The 18,301-nt window shown below is 37.8% G+C and overlaps 1 long non-coding RNA gene across 2 annotated transcripts; it reads right to left on the bottom strand.

Annotated features, from left to right (window-relative positions):
• Nucleotides 1-9,056: 9,056 nt before the first annotated feature.
• On the bottom strand, nt 9,057-12,137 carry LOC110874310. Of its 2 annotated transcripts, none has more exons than XR_004866043.1 (7): nt 11,646-12,137; nt 11,417-11,548; nt 10,879-11,020; nt 10,145-10,240; nt 9,939-10,056; nt 9,474-9,609; nt 9,057-9,265 (listed from the first exon to the last, which is right to left on the bottom strand). It is a non-coding gene; the product is annotated as an uncharacterized LOC110874310 (long non-coding RNA). The 2 variants fall into 2 exon arrangements; XR_004866044.1 differs by having other exon boundaries at nt 11,954-12,137.
• Between the last annotated feature and the right edge of the window lie 6,164 nt (nt 12,138-18,301).

Raw genomic sequence — 18,301 nt, 5'->3', positions numbered from 1 at the left:
CTGGAATTCGAGGTGGGAGACATGGTTTTGGTAAAGGTTTCACCCTGGAAGGGTGTGGCACGCTTTGGAAAGCGTGGAAAGTTAAATCCCAGATACATTGGCTCATTCAGAATCCTGCAAAGGATTGGGCTTGTAGCATACAAGTTGGACTTACCTGCCGAACTTAACGGTGTTCATGATACATTCCATGTATCAAATCTGAAAAAGAGTCCAACACAAGAGACTATTGTCATTCCTGCTGACGAAATTCATATTGACGACACGCTCCACTTTGTTGAAGAACCCGTTGAGGTTATAGATTGGAAGATAAACAAAACACGCAGGAGTAGTGTCAAGCTCGTCAAAGTTCGATGGAATGCAAGACATGGTCCAGAATTCACATGGGAACGTGAGGATCGTATGAAGGAGAAATACCCCCATTTATTTCCTAAGACCCCTGCGACTAGAAGCATAACCTAAAATTTCGGGAAGAAATTTTCTTAACGGGTGGAGAATGTGACAACCCTCACGAATCCAGGTATCCATACAAATTAATTAATAATTAATTAATGCTTAGTTACTGTGCTTGATTTCAATTGTGATTAAACTGCTTTCTGTTTTCTGATACATACATACCCATGCATCACATTTTATACTGTCATTCTATTATTTACACACAAAAATTAGTGAGAAACTTGATGCATGAAAGCACACTTGGCACAGTGAGCGGATAACCCAGAAAACATGCTGACAATACCAGCACCTAGACAGACATTGTTTTGAGGCCAGTGTGAGTCAAGAATAGAATACTACACTAGTAGGGAGTGTAGGGAGGTGAGGACCATAAAACCGCGTCACTTGGTGATAGTTATAGTGCCCGGAAGTGCCTAAAACATACTTTAAGTGCAGAATTCTGCACTAAATACCAAAATTCAGCATTTAACAATGCTAGTAAAGTGCAAAAGCTTGCAAAATAGTCCTAGACACTTTCCAAAATGTTGGGAATTTAATGTTTCACTAAAAAAATATAAAAGACACTTTAAAGCTTTATTTAGCACTTTAACAGATCAACATCCAACCGAACAACCGGACTTTACCCGGAACATAAAAATAATGCCAAACATATCGTTTTTACTTTTCTGAGCTAGTTAGGTGTGACAACTGTGCTCTTTAATCGATGAACAATGCAATGCAAAACAATGTTAATTATCAATAATACAATGTGTTTTGGTGTTATTATATGTGTTTTATGTGTTTGATGATTTTACAATTCGATCCGATTCGATTTCAAGCTCTAAATCGCTTTCTGGAAAGTTACATGCAAACTGGTGCGTAAACGCAGTCAGTTTAACGCGACAAACACTCCGGGATAGTGAAATAGGCTTAACATACCATAAATAACCTTCACATAACTTAGAAATAAGTTTTGGATGGTTTGGTGTGTTGAAAGCAAATCTATTCGATCGCAGGGACTATTTGTGTCAAACTGCGAAACTATACCGTCGTATGGTGACGAACAGTCCGGAACTTGATCATAAGTTAAATATGACCTAAATATCCTTTACATAGCTTAGAAATAGGCTTTGAGGTGTTTGGTGCGCAGAAATAAACTTATTGGTCATTCAAGGACTAAAAGTGTCAAAAAAACGACGTAAGTTTGCATTTTCGCGCATATCTTATGTTCTGAATATATCCGGACATCCAAAAATTTATGTAATCATTCAAATATTTTGTTTTAGTGATTGGCATGATAAAATTCCATTCGTCGCTTAATTTGGATTGTTTTTGCGTTCGTTACGACTTCCGTCGTAATTAACCGAACAACGCGATCGTACGACCAAACGAACCGACATCTGAGATATTTTTGAGCATGTTTTGAGTTCCCAATATTTTAACATCATTTTAGAGCCTTGAAATGAGGTTAACGAGGCTTAAACGTGTCAAAAATGGGCCGAAATGCATGTTTTGCAAGTTCAGGGACTAAAACTGACAATCTGCCAAACATCCTCAGGCGGGGCGCGTAAGGATTGATGTGTATCTTACGCGGGCCGTGTGGCCATCTCAGACAGAAGCAATGAATCTGGTTATTTAGCTCGTTTTTGCTAGTTTTGATCTCTAGTTTTCAATGCTAGGGGCTGGTTTGTGTGGGGAACAAGTCCCCCAATCAATCCTTAACACTTGTATGGCTTGGATCATGCCCTCCTCTCCAAGAAACGATCCTAACGGTTTGCGAAAAACTATATATAGCCCAACCATTTCATTGTTTCATTGCTCATTTCTCTCCTTTCTTCTCTACAATCTGCTTTGGGAGCATTCTCATCTGATTTGGGAGTTTGTTTTCTTGTAGAAAAGATAGCAAGGACCCATAGTGAGCATTCTTTCATTCTTTTTATTGTTTTCCTAGTTTGAAAGTCAAATATAGTTTGACTTTCAGCTTTGACCACGAATTGGTCAACGAGAAGTTCGTTTGAACTTCGCAACGTGAGCGTAATCACATTGGTTATAGTCCTTAGTGACTATACCCATTGATTACCACGTTGACTAGGTGCAGTGACGAGTCAAAGTTTCGGTCAAAATGCGTTTTAGCACGCATTTTGCAACGGAACTACTATTAGGTATCAAAACACTTTGTTTTGACACCAAATCAGTAGGTTAAACATGCTTTGACATGTTTAGCTCGTCACTTTTAGTTAGTGCTTGTTTAGAGTCGTAAGACAAGCGGTCTAAACCACCGCTTAGACTTTCGAACTCGACCCGTTTGGTCGATCTTTAGGATCCGACCAAGCATGGTTAGTGACCATAGTTTCATAGGGAATAACCTTCCGAGGTTATACCTTATGGTCATCGAGTTTAAGTAGTTGTATGATGGGTAGATTATATGCCTTAGGTAAATTACCAAAATGCCCTTTTCATGCATAATTGGATTTTAAGCATATGTAACCTAAACTTTTGTCACATAAATGATTATGCAACTTATTTAAACATGTTTAGGCATATAATACTTATCATAGGACTAGTTAGACGTCTCGAACGCGCGTTTGTGCGCACGACGCATTAAAGTAGCGTAAGCTACCTTAATGGGTCGCAATGGGTCGAAAGCACTTAGGTTAGGTTTCAATTTAGAATGTAGGCTTTGTTAAACCATATCACATGAGTTCCTACACTCATTTGGTTTACAAGACCTCGTTCTCTCCGATCTTCCGATTTAGGTGTCGATTTGTTTGACTAGCGATTCGATTATTAGGTGCTGCTTGAGTTTCCTTGGTTTGATTAAGCTTATTGAGTTCTCTAGATTGAGGACACTTTGCACTTCAATGTGAGTACATAGTTCCCCTATTTTACGGTTTTGAATTGTTTTGGGTGATTCATATGTTCAAAACGATTTCAAGGTTTAAACGATAATTTCAAAAACGATTAAAGATGGTTTATACTAAACTAATAACGATTTCAATAAGGTGAACAAGACTTGTTGGTTTTAATTACATAACGAATGACATTCATTAGCATTGATCAAGCCGACCAGTACTAGGTTATTGTACCATAGGATCTGACAAATCCCGTTATCAGACTACACCGATAGTTATGTGTGGGGGTTATGTAGGTAACGACCGAATCTGATGATTGTTAACTTACCCTTTGGTGGTCTGTTAATACGAGAAACGAGGTAGACGAGTCATGAAGGTTTGAATGTTATTAGCGAGACGACCAAAAGTAGTTTCACTATTAAAACGAATACGATTTTGAGACGAGTTAAACGATTTGAGACGACTTCAACGAGATAAACGATTTGGATAAACGATTGGTTTTGGGTAGTGATTAGATAATGGGACGGGTGTAGTATGATAGAATCATGGTAGATACGCCGCTGGTACATCTTATATATAAGTGCTTCTATCATATTACATTGCGTGTCATTATTTAGTTCACTGGGGAAAACGATTTTTAAACGAAGTCACACAACGAGGTTTTTGAAATGATATAAACCATATGAGTTTTATTAACAAGTTTTTACGAGATGTTTACGAGTTGTTTTACTAAAACAAATGTTTTTGGGTTAAGAATCATGGCTACGAGATTTTATAAACTATAACCAATTTGATTTGAGTTGGTTATTTATATTGCAATACACTTTTCAAAACAAGGTTTGTATTTTGACTCTTGTAGTCTAACGTGGTACTGCAACATAATAAACGAGCCATGAATCCGATACTCCCATAAAACCTATGTACTCGCCAGCATTTCTTTGCTGACTTTATTTTTACATATGTTTCAGGTGGTATTGCTTGATGTTGCTTACTAGGAAGCTCGTGTCACATAGGACCTGGACGAGGCCTTAGTGACTTAAAAACAGTTATAAACAATATGTAGCATGTTTGTTTTGGTTTAAAGACAATGTACATTGCATAATATTTCAATAAAACGAAACTTTTAACTACCATGGTTGTGGAACAATAATTCTGTTGCAACACTCCCCGACGTTTCCGCCACGGTTTGTTGTTTTAACGTGGTCGGGGTGTGACATTAGGGTCCCCGAACACCCTAACACACCTTATATTACATAACACACACTAATACACTAACTAAACACTTTAGATCCTAACTAAATTGTAACTTTATCATTACAACCCAACCCAACCCCATACCCCCCCCCACTTCGACGGTTACATAGTGTGGGGACATCCCCACACTTCTTTTGATTATTTTATTGGTTTATGTTGTGGTTAAAGAGGCACATAAAATGATGGATTATGTTGGAATTGGTTTATAAATAAACACACTAGATAACCATCAATCATTTTACAAACACCCAACAAACTCAAGCTTCTCTCTTCCTCACTAACGGCCGCCACCACCATCCATCACTACCACCACCATCAAGCTTCCATTCAAGCAATTTCCATACATCCAAAGGTGCAAGAGGTCCAACAAGTAAGCTTGGTGCACTCGGAAGCTCAAGGACCGCTCTAGTTTTCTTTTATCCACCACTTTTACGCTTTGAAACTCCCCTAGCCTTGTGCTAGTAGTAAGTGCTTCAAATCTTCATCTTGTTCTTATTTTTGGTGGTTAATAGTTGAATGAATGATAAAATGTTAAGAAACTCTAAAGAACTTAAACTAATCTTGAACATAAAGGATGAAGAATGGATAAAGGGATGAAGTAGTGTTAAATGATGTTGAAATCATGTTGATCTTCTGTTGTTATGCTTAATACATGTTGTTTGTTAGTAGAAGTAAGATGGTTCATCACCTAGACTTGCTAGATCATGTTTAAGAACATGAACTAGCAAGATGTAAAAGTTAAAGATATGAAGGATGATGAAACCATCCACACATGAACTTGAACTTGAATAAATATAAGTTTTCTTGAAAAATAAAGTTATAAACTTGTAGATCTAAAGATCTATGAGTGGGTTTTCGAAAGAACCAAGTGAAAAATACTAGTTTTGTTAAAACCCGGATCTTGTATGAACTAAACACATTTTTAGTGGGTAAACAAGTGTAGGAACACTTGTGTAGAAAGAAAATTCCACAAAGAAATATTTTTGGAAATCATGACTAGAAGTTGTGAAAATACACATTCTTTAAAAACAAAGTTTTTAAGAAACTAATCATATTTTTAAAGATAACAAGACCTACTAAGTATGTTAGTAATTTGCTACATCTTTTTACAAACTTTCAAGTTCATGAGTTTATGATTTAGGCTTATTTTTTGTCAAGAGTAGTGATTAAAGATTGTATATTGTTGGTTGGTAAATTGTTTGATTGATTTTACAAAAGAAAATGATATGCTAAAAAGCATGGACACCTCCATTTACAGAGGAAACTCTGGCGAAATTTTTCTAGAATTTCAACATTAGAAAATGATATGCTAAAAAGCATGGACACCTCCAGCACAAGTATGAACGATCTCAAAAGTTCCAACATACATAAGTATTGTTACAACGTGAATTTTAAAACGTAACTTATGTAGTATTTCTGAAAAATACTCTTATATGTATATTTTGATAAGTATTATTTTCGAAAATGTATAAGGTAAAATATAATATTTTTGGGAGAAGCTCGTTGTGGATCGTTGAGCACTGTACAGGTTATAGTCTGATTTTAATAAAACCTTTTCCCCTTATTAAAACCAAGTTCACTATAACCAATGGCTCTGATACCAATCTGTCACACCCCCAAAATCCACACACGGAGTCCCACCGCCTAGAGGCGTGACTGACCAGGATCAAGCCACCAATCATATTGAACATAACAAGTAATAAGTAAAATTCAACCACACAATATGAAAGGTGTTTCAAATCAAAAACATAGTTAAGTGTTTAGCGGAAGCATAATTGTAAAACCCAATGTAAGTATTAAGTACGAAATAAAGTAATGTTTTTAGCATGGCACACACTTCCATGTCCCACAACGACCGCGCCTCCCTGTGCAAGCTCCATGAGTACCTAACGACCTGCAAGGCATGTAACAACAAGTCAACAATAAAGTTGAGCGAGTTCACAGTTGGTTGTTTAGTTATAGTATTTGTTTCGTAAATCATATGTTCGTTTTGTAATCCATGTATCGTATTAATTCGTATCGAGGTCTCCCAGACATGTGTGCGAAGATTCGTGGGGGCTTCCCATGTGTTACTAGACCGTGTGTATCGACTGCTACGAAAATGTAAGAGGTGCCCTAAGTCAATGTCTATCAGCATTGACCCTTTGCCCATAGTCCATTAGTACACGCCCGTTCGAACGACACGGTGTGAGGTTTGTTAAACCTAATAGCGCTATTAACTAATGACCCGCTCGCCATAGGCCTCGGCGATTAAGTCGATATAAATGAGGGACTTCATGATAGAGGTTTGGTCCAGTGTGTATTCTTGACATCCTACCCACGGAGGATGGTCGTAATTACCGTTTAGTTCATTTACCCATTCCCAACCCTTGGGAATCCCATGCCTTGGAAAGAGTGTGAACTCACCTTGGTTTGCTCGGTATGCTAAGGTATGTGCTCACAATTACCCAGTCAAGGCCTACAGTACGCACGTATACATAATCAGTTTGTATTCAAAAAGTTTAACTAATAGTCAAGATCACCACGTTTATACAAGTAGCAACTTAGCACATAGCATTTACCAGTTACACAAGTTCCTGCAAGTCATGTTTATCATTAACACCGTTAACTAACTCAGTTAACTCTTAACAGATCTAACCAAGTTACTGTGCAGTTTACCTACTCGACGAAACACCCCTGTTTCGTGGTGACTTCCCTTTGACGAAACACCCTTTGTTTCGTTGTGATATCCCTTGGCGAAACACACTTGTTTCGTCGTGTTCGTTTCGTCATAACTGGTTTCGGTGAAACGCATTTGTTTCGTCATGTCAGTTTCGTCGTGAATAGCGTTTCATCTAAAATGTCAGTTACGTCGCGTAACTAATGGTTTACCCAGCAACCCTACCGCCGATCATCAACATACAGAATAATAATTGATACACACAAGGCTACACACAAAGTTATATCATATATTCGTTTAACATCCAACAACAAGTGATGATTATGGTATATCAGTATCAAAACTCGAGCAGTGAACACAACGAATAGAATCACAATTTATTCCAGATCTAGTTCGATAGGTTATCATCAGAATATCAAACCCCAATCATCTCATCTTGCATATATATATTTTCTAACTAGTGGGGTGCCCGCGCGATGCAGCGGGAAACACAAAATGTTTGGTTTGTTAAGTTTTGAGTCTCCATTTCCACTGAAACCAAAATTATGATTGAGTGGATTTAAAACAATTTGGTTTCTTATTGTGTCTATTTGGTTCGGCTTTTTCAGTTATCCATCAAACCAAAACCTTTGCCATGGTCCAGTAGGGTGTGTATGACTCTATAGGATGCAAATTGAAGTTAAGAACTTTTTTGGTGACTATTTGGTTTAGTAATTTTTAAAATGCTCTTATGTTATGGTTATCTTATCCATTATTAGATTTAATTATCCTTCGTTGGTGGTTGTTTAGTTTGGTTTGTTAAAACCTTTAGGATTTCATTATCCATGGTTCGTCCACACAATCTAACATGCCTTAAACAGTAGGAAACACGTGCAATACAGCGGCAACTTACAACACGGTACTCAGTTTCTGGTAAATCCTTTGGATATATTGCATGGTGCATTTGTTAGTTTTCTTATTCGTATAATATTTTACAAAAGTTTATTATGTTTATTTTTTTTATGTTTCTTAAATTTATCGAGTTAGTAGGATGAGTGTGATATATCTATGTCTAGGGAGAAGATCTTTAAAGTACATATCCCATATTTTAATATTAAAAAAGTGCGTTGTGAGAGAATAAAAAAATTAAAGATTTTAGTGAAAACTAATCTAGATAATGTCACTTATATTAAAATATAACACATTAAAAACTAAGTTACTAAAATACACGTAGCAATGTAGGTATAAAACATGACTGATAGATTAATTGAAATTTCAAGGAGACCGTATAAAGATTCAAATATTTGGTGAAGAGATTGAGGTTCATGTTTTTATATCATACTTTATTAATTTTGAAAATTGTCATGTATATTATAAAGGAATGCTTGATACCCATCAACCTTAAGAGTGCCAACCATTAACGTTTAGCTTTCAATCTACTAAACCTTGTGTAGAATGAACATGAATTCTTCGAGTTGTGGAATAAAAAGAATAATCTCAATCGTTAGACCATTGTTTGTGGCATGGAAAGCTACCCACATCATGTAATAAACCATTTTAGTAGTAGCTATGAATGATTTTATGCATAGTCAACTTATGATATATTGTATGGTACTTCTGTTTACCCCATATTTCTAGAGCTGATGAGTGGCGACAAGAATACACGGTCAGCACATATATCTTTGACTTTTGATGTAAAAAGGCTACATTATGAACTTCAAGATTGATACTGATTCTTGACGTTTATTAGAAGAAAATTGGTAATCAATTAAATATACAAACAAATATAATTGGAAATTTATATAACTAAATAAGTAACAAAATCCATCTTCAATTTGAAAATGTAAGGAATTATTTTGACTTTATATGTGAAAGCGTACATCTTTCTCTTAACATGTATCACATACTATGAAAGTATAAAGCAGGAAACAATTGGACTCCAATAACAAGGTATGGCGAACTGGCAATCTTAATTCTTAAATCGTTCATATGAAAACTGGTTAAACTGGGTTGGAATTTATTTGATAACGGGTCAAGTATAAAGGTTTGAACTTTCCTTATATACTTGCAATCCTGGGTGCTGTATAATCTGAAATGAATACGCTACCAAGTTAATGATACAAGTGCTATTCATATCTAAATATAAACATGAGAAAAAAAAAGTTGGCAACTCAAAAAAACCCGACCCGACTTGTTTAGACCCAAACTCATTTTAACCCGTTACTCAACCAACACGTTTAGCCACCTCTAAAAACATAGGGTAAAATTTCTTCACTTGAATTCAAGAAAGAAACTACCTTTTGGATTATCATCATCATCGTATAACCGATGGTTCTTCAGCCTTGAAATCAAGTCAAGGGCAACATATTGTTTAGCATCTTTCTCTGGCAGAGTTCCGACTTCTTCATGTGCTTCTCTCTCAATTTCCCTAACCTAAACTCCATTACAGAAAACCCAGATTATGTTTCCTAATTACATCATCCCAAAAACCCAAAAAATCTCCAAATCATCTTATACTAAAACAATGCCAAAAAAATTAAAAGTCAAGTAGACTTTTTAATGTATAGCCTTATTCATACCCTTATATAAACCTTAGTATAAACTCTTCATTGTGATTTCACAATTTTCTTTGTTTTTATATTTTATATATTTTCTAATTTATTAATATTACTGGACTGAAAGCAAAAAACAGAAAAACAACAAGGGGAAATAAATTAGAACACACTAAAAGCTGCCATGGCTAGAACTGTAACAGTACATACCCTCCTGCAAACACGATTATCCATTGTTGTTGGGTTTTTTTGTTCTGGCGATGCTTATGTGCCAACTGGGCAACCTAAATCCCAGCTGCCAAGTTCATCTCATCGCCTACTTCTAAACCTGAGGAACAACAGAATTAACTTCGACGTTTAACACACAATAAAAAGAGGGACACCAATGATATTTTATAATGTCTAAAGAAGCTAACCATGCATGCAAGCCAAGATGGGAGTGACCAAACCACGAAAACGGAAAACCTTTTACCAGCCATTGTTAACACACCCACAGTATTCTCTAGATTAGACTGCAACAAATCAGCAACAAAAACATTTCAGCTAATCATCTGAAACATGTAAACTTTGTTACTGATAAGTACTTCAATAAGTACTTCAATATAATCATTGTAAACAGTATGCACCGTGTTAAATGAAAGTTAGCCCTAATCAGTTAATGTTATCGAAAAGTACAAGCTTACTATCAATTGAATGAACAAATCTGAGTACCACACAGTTAAGTCATATCTAAAAACCTTAATAGCTGCTCTACAACACCAAAGGCACGTGTGCCTAGGCACCCAGACAAGGCGAGGCGCAACTATATAGCCTTGAGTTCAGTGAGAAGCGCAAAGGTACACTGAAACAGAAAAAACTGGTCTAGGACAGGTAAAAAGTCTATCTGAACCGGCCAAAGGTAGTTTCAAACGGTCTGAACCGGTTCGAAAGAGGACCTGACGTACGCCTTGCTTGTCTAGGGAATGCGCTTTTTAAGGGTCTGCGCCTAGGCGACAGGGTCGCCATTTGCGCCCTGAGTATGCAAGAGCCTCAGAAATAATTGGGACTCAAGCATCCTTTGGATGTCATTTTTAGTGACCTAAAAAACCATTGAAGTTTAGCGCATTTATCTTTTTAAAATAAAATAATTAGGTTAAATGAAAGACAAAACCTTTTGGCAGTTGGTACACTTTTCACACCCACGGAGAACCTGGGTTAGGAGCCGATGACTGCATCACCAATGTTACATATTTTTTGCCCAAAAATGCAGTTGAAGCCCAGATGTTGAAGATGGCTATAATCTTGAATTAACCCTAAAAATCAAAGAAATAATAAACCAGTAAATTTGATATTCAAGAAAAAGTAATCACTTTAGAAGATCAATAAATCAAACCCTGCAAATCCCAACTCACAAACCCGACCAGACCCAGATGCCCAATTGTACCCATCAAAAATCAAACAATCAATCTATGGCTACCAAACCACAACCGAACAAACGAAGCAAAAAAAAAAAAAACAGACTTATAAACTTAGAATCATCAAATACACATGATTAAGGCTCAAAAAACTGAATAAAGTACCATTTTTTCACCTACCATTGGACCATTTTTTTTAATAAAATTAATGATAAAGCTTGTATCATTAGTCTTTGTCAACACACATTGGCAACAAAGAACCCATGAGTTGAGAATTGAGATTCAGTTTACTACCTTCAACCTCAAACAAAATACCAAAAGCCCATGTCTGGGATTGTTTCCACGAATCTTTACAACCTCATGGAACCACCGATTTTGGTGTTGAGTTGACCTTTTTCCCATTGTAGCCGGTCCTTGAGCCAAAATCTGCAGAAAAGTGGCACCTTTTAAAAAAATTAATAAACAAATAAATACACACACAATAATTGACTCATCAATTGCTTAACCATCAGTTGATACACACATTGGCAAGAAAGAACCCCATGAGTGGATGTGGCCGCTGCTTAACCACCATAGAACACCCACATCATCCTCTCCGGTTATCACAACATCACAATCTTCATCTCCAATGATTTGTTCCACCAACACCATCCAGCAGTGGGTAAAACCCACCAGAACCGTCGTTGGAGATGATGATTGAATCCCAAATCTCAATTTGATATTAAACATGATATGTTTCTTCCTTGGTACCCAGGAGTGAAACAATTTTTGACAAACAATCTGTATGCAAATGAAAAAAAAATATACATATATATAGAAGGCAGAACATACAATTAACATGATAAAAGAACGCATCCAGAGATAGCCATGCCGAAGATAGGAAGAAGGTGGAGAAAGTGGCGATGACATCTGAGAAACCCTGAAAGCTTCTTTTTTATTTTTTTAACGGCGCTGAAAATACTCAATTAGGGTTTAAATTTTGAAATAAGATTTGGGTTTTTGTTGTTTGCCATCTGAATTCGGTTGACCTGGTATCTCTAATACTATCTGGACCTTTAAATGTGGAAAAGAGGTTTATTATTTTATCTCTCTATCGATTTCATTTAAGAAATGTTTTTAGGTGTACATTAAAGCATTAACGACTTGTACATTTTAATTCGTACATTGATATTGAACAAGACAACTACCGAAATGTCGACAAAAATGTGTAGAAATGTGTAGGTCGTCATGCTATCTTTGGATTTTTTTTAAATAGTTTAGTTTATAAGATATGTCAAGAATACGTAAAAAATTATAAGTTTGTTGTGGATGGATGAATTGTAACTAATTATCTATAATTTTGTTAAAACCTTAGGGATTAAAGTGTAATAAGTTTAGGGGCTAAAAAATAAATAGTGTTTAAAGGACTAAACTATCCTCATTTTAGGGGTCTTTTTATAAATAAAGGGGGGAAAAGTTCTTATTTTTTGGGTATCTTAAAATACCCCTCCCTCATGCATTATAATATAGTATAGATGATCCCCCAAACCACCAGATATTACAATCATTACAAATCAGTCATCACTAATAGTCATGTAAGGAAATTCATCAGATTCGTTACGCAACATAATCATACAAGGTATAAACTGATTTAAATCAAGCAATCGTATTATACACTAACCGATTCAAGGTGATCAAACAAGAATTCGAGAGAAGGTGGTTGTTGCCGTCGCACAGGAGAGAGGGAGAGAGACTCTAGGGTTTCTGATTTGCCAAAAGAATGTCGAGTGTAACAGTTTCACGCAACAAATACTCGTAAAAACATACTAGGCCCTTAATGGGCCTCGACGAATCATTGGGCCAGCGAAACACATCTGTTTCGTCGAGATGAAGATGGCGAAATGCTCTGTTTCGTCGAAATGGCCTTATGGCGAAACACACCTGTTTCGTCGAGATGGTTGGCGACGAAACTCATCCGTTTCGTCGAGTTGTTAGGGGTGCAACACTCTAAGGTTCTAACTTCTAAACAGGTCAGTTTAAATTACCAAGCATAACACAATAATCACAAAACATTTTAACATATCACAAACGTGTATGGTTACAAAGCAAACAAGCAAACAACTAAAGAATCAACGTGCAATTAATGCGAAGATAGAATCTTGGAAACTCGAGTTGTCACATTATCCCCAACTTGAAAGAAATTTCGTCCCGAAATTTAGCATGCGGTTACTGAGGAAGCTAGTTAAGTTGCATGGTTCACTTGTTTTCCTGGGGTGTCACATCATCCCCCCGTTGATTTGGAATTTCGTCCCGAAATTCTGTAGTAGCTTCAGCCTCAGTAGTGGTTGCATTGTTCTTGAACAACTGGGGATACTTGAGTTTCATTTGGTCTTCTCGTTCCCAGGTGAACTCTGGGCCATGACGGGAGTTCCAACGAACTCAAACAAGAGGTATTCTGGTATGCTTGAGGACCTTAGCATCCCGGTCCGTGATTTCAACTGGTTCCTCGACGAATCGCAACTGCTCGTCGATAGTGAGCTCCTTCAAAGGAACTATGAGGGTCTCATCTGACAGACACTTCTTAAGATTTGACACGTGAAATACGTTGTGAACTCCACCAAGTTCTGCTGGTAGGTCCAGTTTGTAGGCCACTTTGCCTATTTTCTCTATGATTTCGAACGCTCCGACATACCGTGGATTGAGCTTGCCTCGTTTGCCAAAACGAACTACACTTTTCCAAGGTGAGACTTTAGGTAGCACTCGATCCCCAACCTGGAACTCGAGTGGTTTCCTGCGCTTATCAGCGTAGCTTTTCTGACGGTCACGAGCTGCCGCCATTCGTTGTCGTATCTGAGCAATTCTTTCCGTTGCGTCTACTACAAGTTCTGGAGCCGTGATCTGACTATCACCCACCTCTACCCAACAAGAGGTGATCGGCATTTTCGCCCGTACAATGCCTCAAATGGAGCGGCTTGAATGCTGGTGTGGTAACTGTTGTTATACAAGAACTCCACTAACGGGAGATGTTTTTCCCAGCCATTGCCGAAATCGATTACGCACGCCCTAAGCATGTCTTCAAGGGTTTGAATAGTGCACTCAGACTGCCCATCCGTCCGAGGGTGATAAGCTGTGGTCATGTCTAATCGTGAGCCAAAAGATTTGTGCATCGCTTGCCAAAGTTCTAAAGTAAAACGTGCATCACGATTTGAAATAATAGAGGTTGGCACCCCATGCCTCGAAACCACTTCCTTTAAGCAAATGTCTGCTAAGGCAGAGAACTTGTCTGTTTCTTTGATAGCCAAAAAGTGTGCAGACTTAGTGAGTCGATCCACGATTACCCAAATAGTATCATTACCTCGTTGAGATCTAGGCAGGCCAGTAACAAAATCCATGGAAATTTCCTCCCATTTCCATTGTGGTATCTTTGGTTGTTGGAGTAGGCCTGATGGTTTCTGGTATTCGGTCTTAACTCTCGCACAAGTCAAACACTTGCTAACGTAAGTTGCTATGTGAGCTTTCATGCTAGGCCAGCAATACGTAGTTCTGAGATCGTGGTACATCTTATCCGAACCAGGATGTACCGAGTAGCGAGACTTATGTGCTTCATCCATTAAAAGTTCACGTAAGTTGCCATAAAGTGGGACCCAAATGCGTCCTGTTACGTAGTAGGCGCCATCTTCCTTTTGTTCTAACTGCTGCCTCGAGCCGCGTAAGGCTTCACCCTGACGTTTACTGGTTTCAATGCTTCTACCTGAGCATCTCGTATCTGAGAAGGAAGACTAGACTGAATGGTGAGTTGTAGTGCTCGCACGCATCTAGGTGCAGTATCTTTTCGACTGAGGGCGTCGGCCACAACATTGGCTTTGCCCGGATGGTACTTGATGGCACATTCGTAATCATTCAATAACTCGACCCATCGACGTTGTCGCATGTTCAAGTCCTTCTGTTTGAAGATATGCTCGAGACTCCTGTGATCGGTGTAGATAGTGCACTTGGTACCGTACAGGTAATGTCTCCATATCTTAAGCGCGAAAACAACAGCTCCCAGCTCTAAATCGTGTCTAGTATAATTCCTTTCGTGAATCTTAAGTTGGCGCGAGGCGTAAGCAATGACTTTATCCTGTTGCATCAATACACAGCCAAGACCCTGAATTGATGCGTCGCAGTAAACCACAAAATGGTCTGTACCCTCTGGCAATGAAAGAATAGGTGCGCTGCAAAGCCTGTCCTTTAAGTGTTGAAAAGCCGTTTCCTGTGTATTACCCCAACGATAGGTGACACCCTTCTGTGTCAGTAGTGTAAGCGGCTGCGCAATCTTCGAGAAGTCTTTGATGAACCTTCTGTAGAAGCCCGCCAAACCCAAGAATTGGCGAATTTCTGTTGGTGTACGCGGTGCAGGCTAGTTTTTAATCGAGTCTACCTTGGATGGATCAACATGAATCCCATCCTTGTTTACCACGTGGCCTAAAAAGTGGACTTCACGAAGCCAGAAGTCGAATTTCGAGAACTTGGCATATAGTTGCTCTGTACGAAGGAGTTCCAAAATAAGTCGGAGATGGTGCTCGTGTCCCTCTTGAATCTTAGAGTAGATCAGGATGTCGTCGATGAATACAATCACAAACTTATCCAAGTAAGGCTTGTACACTCTGTTCATAAGATCCATGAAGACTGCAGGCACGTTTGTTAATCCGAATGGCATGACTAGAAACTCGTAGTGGCCGTAGCGAGTTCTGAATGCTGTTTTGGAGACGTCCTGTAACGCCCTAACACGTTTTAACCGAAAAGACGCAGCGGAAATACGTACCATAAAATTTTCTTTCATTATTAACATCTTAACTTACTTGAAGTTCATCTTAAGGTGACACTTCTATATTGAATACATCATTCGAACTCATTACGAAATAGAAACATAAACATTGTTTACTAAATTAGTTATTCAAACATTTCCGTACAATCTAACTTGTGACTCGGTCTTCGATCTCCATTCCTCGATGATCCTCCGTGACTCGTACAACCTACACTTACCATACAAATTCAAACGTTAGTACACATTATGAACGTAACAAGGTTCATACACTTTTACGTTCCATTCCGTTATTCCTTTGCATTTAGGCATGTCCGTCTGAGTATACACTCCCTGGTGAAACTTCAACATTGTACCTGCATCATTCCTCATTCTCAAGGTACACTGTTATTAGCATCAATACTTAATCGTAATAAAAACATACGGGCATATGTACTTACCTACTGGCATACAATTATACATACACACTTGCACCCATATATATATGTTCCTACCTACACGCGTAAGTACCTTCATACTTTAATACATAATGCTCACGCTCATACATAACTACTTGCGTACATACTTACACCGACACCTACATAAATACCTACCTACATACATAACCACATACTTAATTCATTACCTCGCATACTCGCTTACATACCCCGTTCTTATCTGCACATCTTAAACGCCTTCAAAATATCTATCGGGTATGTCTCGGATCTTAAAAATGAGTTTCATACTCATCCGTAACTTACCAAGCCATTTGGTAGGGTTAAGGAACATTATAAAGACTTAACGAGGCTTGGAATGGGTTCACGGGGTCCGAGTTCGAAGAAAAACGAAGAAATTACATAAACAATACTTTTACACCTGACCTCCACCGTAAGCTACGGTGGCTACCGTAGCTTACGGTGGCCCCAAATGCTTATGGTAGAAATAAACTGCCTTACGGCAGAAATAAATGCCCAGCATCCACCGTAGCTTACGGTGGCACCGTAAGCTACGGTGGTGCCCAGATCAGCACCCCACTTTCACACTAAAATTCGCATAACTTGCTCGTTTTTGATCCGTTTTACCCGATTCTTTTTCCTACGCGACCGTAATTTAATTCTCTATCACATAGAGTAAAAATCCAATATATGGACTACCTAACTTTATGACTTTTAAGCCTTCGGCTTATTACCCTTTTACCAAATTTTGACCTGTTCATGCATATATCAACATAACTTGTTTCCAATTGTCCGTAAAACCTTTCCCTACATTTTAGACTAAGAATCCTTGCCTCGGGTCCATATTCTTTACGAATTTCATTACCGCTACCTTACTTATACATAATTATTCAACCCGTTTACTCCCACCAACTACCTTCAACTATCTATATCATTACTTATCTTAATACTTTCAATTATTCCATACCGTACATAGCTTCCCTCCATTTACAAACAAGAAAGTCCTTATGTATACTAAGAAGTGAGTCGAAAGTCACTTACCTTGTGCATCCGTGCTCGTAACCGCTTCCTTGCCTCATCTTGACCCGCTATCCTTCCATGCTTGGTCCATGCTTGCGTGGTTCCAATTCTTCATGTCGTCATGCCATAATAACGTTAGTATTCATGCCCATTCAAATCAACACACATTTACCAACTCTTATCAACATTGACTTTCACTAACATGCATATGACATGATTTGTCAACCACATTATTCAATATCTTCGAAATCCAAATTCATTATCACATATAACACATAATTGGTCTAACACACTTTCCATGATCTCTTGATTCTTATGCTTGTGTCAAAATGCCTAACCATACTATAATCCCTCGGTTGACTTTCAGAAAGTCAACCTTCTAGCATATAACTTCTAACCTTTGAAGAAGCATTCATATTGATATAGTAGAGCATATTAATAACATCACATTCGTTTCATACATAATGTTGTTTGACACATACAACTACAGGATCACCTAGTCGCATTCATAATATACACATAATCAATTTACACATACTTATGCTTTCATGATTCTACACTTTGACAACAATATTGCTAAGTTAGAAAACTTAATGTAATTCATAACATTATCCTTTACTAATATGGTCATATGTTATACATTAAATACACATTCACTTCTTGATCGCAATTAAGTGATTAATACAAACACATGGTGAGCATCGCTCGTTCAAGCACAATGTAAAAGCCTCTAATGCATAATCTTGACCAACACATACATTCAACCCAAATTCTTGTACTAGTTCCATCTAAAGCACATTCTTTAAGTTAGTATACTAATAGTTACATCATCATCATACGTCATTCATATATATATCAAGCCACTTCCTAAAATCTCACATCCTTGCTTCACTTAGGCATTTCATCATACACTTGGAGTGCATACTACTTCCTAGGCACATG

Source organism: Helianthus annuus, chromosome 9 (assembly GCF_002127325.2).
Source record: "Helianthus annuus cultivar XRQ/B chromosome 9, HanXRQr2.0-SUNRISE, whole genome shotgun sequence".
Classification (NCBI taxonomy): Eukaryota; Viridiplantae; Streptophyta; class Magnoliopsida; order Asterales; family Asteraceae; genus Helianthus; species Helianthus annuus.
The sequence above is the reverse complement of the archived record's forward strand: the minus strand, read 5'-3'. Positions and strand labels throughout refer to the sequence as shown.